Consider the following 6,000-nt stretch of genomic DNA (forward strand, 5'->3'; position numbering starts at 1 on the left):
CTCCCGGCCAGACCCGGATGTCAGGCCTCGCGGGCCGTGCTGGGGCCCCTCCAAGGTCAGGTTCAAGGTCGGGGTTCCCTGAGCGGCCGCTCGCTCTGCGCCTTGCGCCCCGTCCGTCCCCGTCCCGCCGCCGCTACCCAGCCCGGTCCCCGCGATGTCCCCGCCACACAGGACCCTCCACGCCGGGCCGCGCTCCTGCAGCAGCGCCCACAGCCTCAGCTGCTGTCGGGGTCCTGCTCGGTGTGGGGCCCAGGACCTCACAGGCCGAGGCCGGGCGAGCGTGGGCACCACCCGTGTCCGTGCAGATGCCGCATCGCGCACCACCCCACCCCACCCCCCACCCCCCACCCCCGCCGCCGGGCTCCTTCTCTTGAGGCCGGCTGAGCGCCAGGACCCGGCCGGCAGGGGGCGCAGGGAGCCGAGGACAGCGCTCGCCCGGCTTGGGCTTGGCTTGGCCTCCGACCCACGCATTAAGTGCGCGTGCGTGCGTGCGCGCGCCCGTAGGAGGGGTGGGGATGTGGGGGGATGTGTGTGCGCGCATTACTAGGGATCCGCCCAGGAGCCCATGGCTGAGCTGCGTTCTAGTCCTTGATTACTGTGAGCCCGGGCTCACCGGGTTCCCGCAGGTTCCCGGGGTGCTTGTCATTTTATATTTATTTTTTGCTTGTTTTTGAGGCAGGGTCTCGCTGTGCAGCTCAGCCTGGCCTTGAGCCCACTTGTAACCGAGGGTGGTCTCAAACTCCCAAGGATCCTCTGCCTCAGCCTCCGGAATGCTGGGATGACAGGCATGTGTCAACATGCTGGGCCACTTTTATCATCAGTGTTTCCATGTATGGCTGAGAGAGGAGGTCTAGAGGGGCCCAAGCTCCCCTGGCACCTGGGCACCTGTGCTGGGGTTCCACTGCCCACACAGGAGCCTCACACTTGCATTGCACACGTGCTCACACACAACTCAAGCTTACAGGCACACTGTTCACACTCACAACTCCACACCCACAGCCTCACACACGCTCACCCCTGCTGAAACGCTAGTGTTGTGCCTTCCTTATACTGTGCACACACACACAAAGCCACCTCTCCACACGGGCCTGTTAGTACTGGGCCATCCTCCCACTCCCACCCCAGGCAGGGGCTGCTCCTCTGTCCCCAGACAGGTGACCGGAGAGCCCGGAGCTTCTCCTGGCTCGGCTCAGCTGTGTCCTCAGGGGAGGCCAGACCTGGGGACACACAGGGACAGCACAGCTTCAGTCATGGGCCATGACCCTAGGGAGGACCTGGGCTCCGAGCACTGGGGACAGAGCAGACTGGGGACACCGGGCTGGGGCACCAGGGGCTCTGCTGTGGCCAGGAGTGGGAAGCTAAGGCAGGGTCTGGACAGGGTTCCAGGCACACCAGGGTCACAGGGCGCTGGGCTTGGGGAAGACAAGGTGCCCGGGCAGGGAGCTGTGCTGGTTGGGCAGGGCCAGCCTGGCAGAGCCACGCTAGGAACAGCTCCTCGGTCCCGAGGCCACAGACACAGGACTGAGGCAGATCCACCACACAGGCAGCAGCTGGGGCCAGGTCCTGAGGACCAGGCAGTGGGCAGAGCTGGCCTGGACCCCCAAGGGGGTCAGGGAGTCCCTCTGCACACGAAGTCCTCCCGTCCTCATCAGACCGCAGTCCCCAAGTGACAGAGGGCAGGAAATCCCTGGGGCGCTTCGGGAGCTGCCAGCTCCCCACTCAGCCTAACCCAACCAGATGGAGGGACGCAGGCACCCCAGGAGGGAAGGGGGCTGGGGCCTGGCACTGCTGAGCTGGTGCCCTGGGAAGGCTGCAAGCTGGCTCAGGAGGGGTGTCCCTGAAGCCCAGGAGGCAGGGTGCGGCCGGGCCCACACATTCCAGCCACGCCCTCAGCCTGTCTTTGCCTGTCCCATTTCCCAGAATGTCCTGCGCCAGGCAGTCAGCGCTGCCTCCCAGAAACCTTCAGGGCTCAAACTTCAGCAGGAGAACCGCAGGCCGCACAGCAGGGAGCCCACCTGCCCAGCCAGTGTGTGCCCACACCATGACCACACTCCTGCACACACGGGCTCGAGTGCCCACCCTGCCAGGCCCCGCTGGGGCCCTCATTGGCTCCAGGACACTGCCCTCTGACCTTGAGCTCTGGGCAGCTGGCAGCCCTAAGGTGCCCAGGAGCAGGGTCCCCAGAAAGCCAGGCCCAGAGCCCAGCCAGGAGGGACAGAGGGAGCCAGGGACTCCCTCTGCAGGGCACAGGAGCCCAATGCTCCAGGACCTCCAGGGACCGCTCTCAGGGGACCTCGTCACCTGGCCACAGCTGCCTGAGTCTGCTTGGTTCTTCCCCCTGGGCTTACCGGGTACACTCTCCCGTGTCCCCAGCTTGGAGCTGTGTCTCGTCCTGTCACACGCATGTGCCAGGGGGTGGCAGGGACAGGGGAGAGGCCATTTCCAGGCAGCAGGAGACAGAGGGGGCAGGGAGGAGCAGCTGATGCACCCCCCCAAGGGTGCTGGCCTGGAGAAACCAGGGCCAGGGTGTGCAGCCCCAGGCCCCAGCGTCCCCTGTCCTGCCTCCTGTCCCCAGCCCCAGCTGCACCTCTCAGCGTAGGGCAGAGGGGAAGGGACATGGAGGAGCTGGGGAGCCCTGGGCTGGCCTGGCGAATGGGCCATGCTGTGCGGCACTGCTGAGCTCAGCACCCAGGGCCCTGTGTCCCCAACCTTCCACCTGCCTGCTCCTGCTCTTCCCATAGCCCCACTGTCACCTCTTGACCCCGACCACAGACAGGGTTCCCATGTCCACCCCAGCTGGTTCCCAGCGCCTGACAGAAGTTCCCAGGGCTGCCTGGCCCATTCTGCTGCGTAAGGGCAATGGGAACCTGGCCCTGGCAAAACTTCGGAGGCCTTGGAACAGGGTGTTGGGCGGGGGGAGGCCTGCCCAGGGGTAGGACAGTGTCAGTTTCTGTGGCCGGCCTGCAGGAAAACCTGGGGGACCCTAAATCCCAACTCCAGCTTCCTCATCCCCCAGCCAAAAGCCTGGTCTGACCCGGAGAAACTGGGAGGTTGGTGGGGGTGTGGCTCCCACAGCTAGGAAGAGGTGCCCACACAGCCAACAGACCCCGAGAACCCACAGTCACAAGTCCCATCCCACCAGGCCTGGGGATCCTGTCACCCAGCACTGGGATGCTGAGCAGGAGGACTGCTGTGAGTTCAAGATCTGGACTATACAGGGAGACCCTGTCTCAAAAAAGAAACAAAAGTTCGGGTCCCATCCACCAAGAATCCAGTGACACCCAGTGGGGTGTAAGGGGTCCTGTCCCCACCTCACAGGAGAAAAAATTGAGGCCTAGAGACAGGAAATAGAGTGTGGAAGAATTCCACTGCCCAAGAGCAGGGAGAGCCAGCCAAGGTTTGCCAAGCACCTTGAGGATCCGGCAGGGGCCCAAACGCCAGTGTAGACTGCCCAGCTCTGGGCAGGGAACCGGCGGGGAGGGAGTGCTCCTGGCTAGAGCCTCGAATGGCGACCCACAGCCTTGGCCTAGAACCCCTTGTGGCACCCACAGCTACAGGCTGGCGAGGACAAAGGGGTCCCTTAGACAGCAGGCACGCCAGGTGTGGTAGTGCACACCTGTGACCCCAGCCTTTGGGAGGCTGAGGCAAGAGGGTTGCCATGAGTTCAAGGCCAGCTCCGGCTACAGAGTGAGACAGCTCCAAAAAAGAAAAAGACCACAGCCAAACAGAAGGCGGCCTCCTGCCTATCTGCTGCCCAGGCCTTGGCAGGGCCACCAACACCACTCTGGGCCACCCACACAGGTGCCACCTGGAGCCCTCCAGGGTCAGAGGCCACAGGGGGCCGTGGGCAGGGATGAAGGGGAGGCACCCCGCTGCTTCGGTAGCTGTGGACACTGCCCTCCACCTCAGCTAGGGCAGCAGACAGGTGGTTCCCACGCCCCGCCTGGCTGAGCTGGCCAGTGGCCCGCAAGGCAGGGCTGGCAGGGTACTGAGCACCTGGCTGCCAAGCCCAGCTGGAGAATGCGACACCTGCCGGGACAGGACTGGGCCGGGCCTGAGAAAGCCTCGCTGCCCGCCACACTGACTCAGCCAGGAAGCTGCAGCCTCAGCAGAACTGTCCCCGCCCCACCCTCCCGGGCCACCGCACTGAGCCAGCATGGGACAGGCGAGGGGGCTGAGGGTCAGACAGCACCCAGGGGACCAGGACTCAGGGAGCGAGGCCTGGTCTCCCCAAAGTCACAGTCTGAGGAGCCCCACAGACCAGTGCCACCAAGCTAATGTCTTCCCCTGAGCTTCCTGCTCTGCAGAGCTGACAGCCATGGCCCCTGACCTGCCTGCAGGCCCAGGGCTGGCAGATCCCTCACGCACTGTGGCCAGGCCATGATGCAGGGGACCCAATCCCCTCCCCAGGAGCCACCCCAGCCTGCTCTCCCCAGCATGCACCGGGCTGCGCCTCCTGCCCAGGCCCAGCCCCTCAAAAGCTGGTGATGGTGACCCCGTCCATCTTTCTGTGCCTCCCCGAACATGGGGTGCTAGACCATAGACTGGCCTGCCCGAGCTGAGCAGCTCCAGGGTTGAGACAAGAGGGTCTCCAACCCTGGGCCCCTCACACTCTGCCCCACCCAGAGCGGCTTCCTGGGGCCAAGTCCTCAGGCCTGGCTAGGCTGGCTGGCATTGGAGAACACAGTCTTCTGTTGTGCCTGGTTGCCAGGGCGGGGTGGGAGGGCTGGCTCCCGGCCTTGTTTGGGCCCCAGGCGAAATGCGTGGGTGAGGAAGGAGGAAAAGGTTAGGGGTGTGGGGCCCCTTCCCAAGCCGGCCCCAGGGCAGGGCCGGCTGGGACTCGCTGAGCCCGACGGATCGGGACTTGCTGGCCACCCCTGCTCCCTTTCTGCTGGCTCTGGGAAACTGCGCTGGGCGGGGTTGGGAGACCAACAAGGGCACCGCCTGCACCCTGACTCTCAGGCACTCCTGAGCCCAGCTCAGGCCACTGGGGAAGGTCTGCAACCCACCCCCACCTGGGACACCGGGGGACTCCGGGACTCCGTTTCCCCATCTGCAGTGTCCAGAGCTCAGAGCCCTGTGTGCGGGGCAGCCAGGTTGGATCCAGGTGGCAATGGTGACTGTCCAGCTCCACAACCCCAGGCAGGATGGTGGCACAGGGCTCAGGCTGCGACCCCAGGGGAGAGAAGCAGGGGACCTCTCCCGACAACGCAGACCCCTGATCTCCAAAGACGCTGAGCTGTGCACACAACAGGCCCCACCTCAGCCCCTACCCACAAACCACCGCGGCCACCACACCGCAGTCTCTGTCAACAGGTCCCCCGGAGCAAGCTGAAGGCTGGGGTGGTCTGTGAGGAGACTGGGGCACACGGGGCACAAGTGTGCACATGCACATACACACATACACACACACAGAGCAGGGTGGTACACAGGGGACGCACAAGCTCAGCTTGAGAGAGGAAGGGGCTTGGCTGCCTGAAGGTACCAGGCCACCAGCCAGGCTGAGACAGGGTCTCCACAGGGCAACCACCAGGGCTCCCTGGGGTTCGACTCCGCCAGCCAGGGCTGCTGTCAGGGCTGCCCGAGCCCCTGCTCTGTAAACACGTGAGCTCATGCCAGCAGACCCAGGCCTGCCCAGGCGTGTGCAGAGCTGAGTGTGCGGCAGGCACAGAGCAGCGCAGGGGGGACACAGCGTCCGAGCAGAGGGTCCCAGGTGAAGCAGGCCCAGAAGGCCCCGAGTACTCAAGTACCGGCAGGGCTTGCCCCCAGGTGGCTTGAAGACCCTCGGGCAAGGGCCACTGACCAGCAGCCCCATGGGCCACACAGCCAGGGACTGACCTGTGCTCAAGTGGAACTTATACCTAGGAGGTATAAAACTCAACAACCAAACCCAGAGGGCCACCCACCCACCACACCCAGAATGAGACAGAGACCTTCTGTCCCCACTGGGACCTGAGATATTCTAATTCATGGTGCCTATACATAAAGGGTAAACTGAGG

Source organism: Cavia porcellus, unplaced genomic scaffold (genome assembly GCF_034190915.1).
Source record: "Cavia porcellus strain 051 isolate PalLab524CR breed Dunkin Hartley unplaced genomic scaffold, mCavPor4.1 scaffold_6, whole genome shotgun sequence".
Lineage (NCBI taxonomy): Eukaryota > Metazoa > Chordata > Mammalia > Rodentia > Caviidae > Cavia > Cavia porcellus.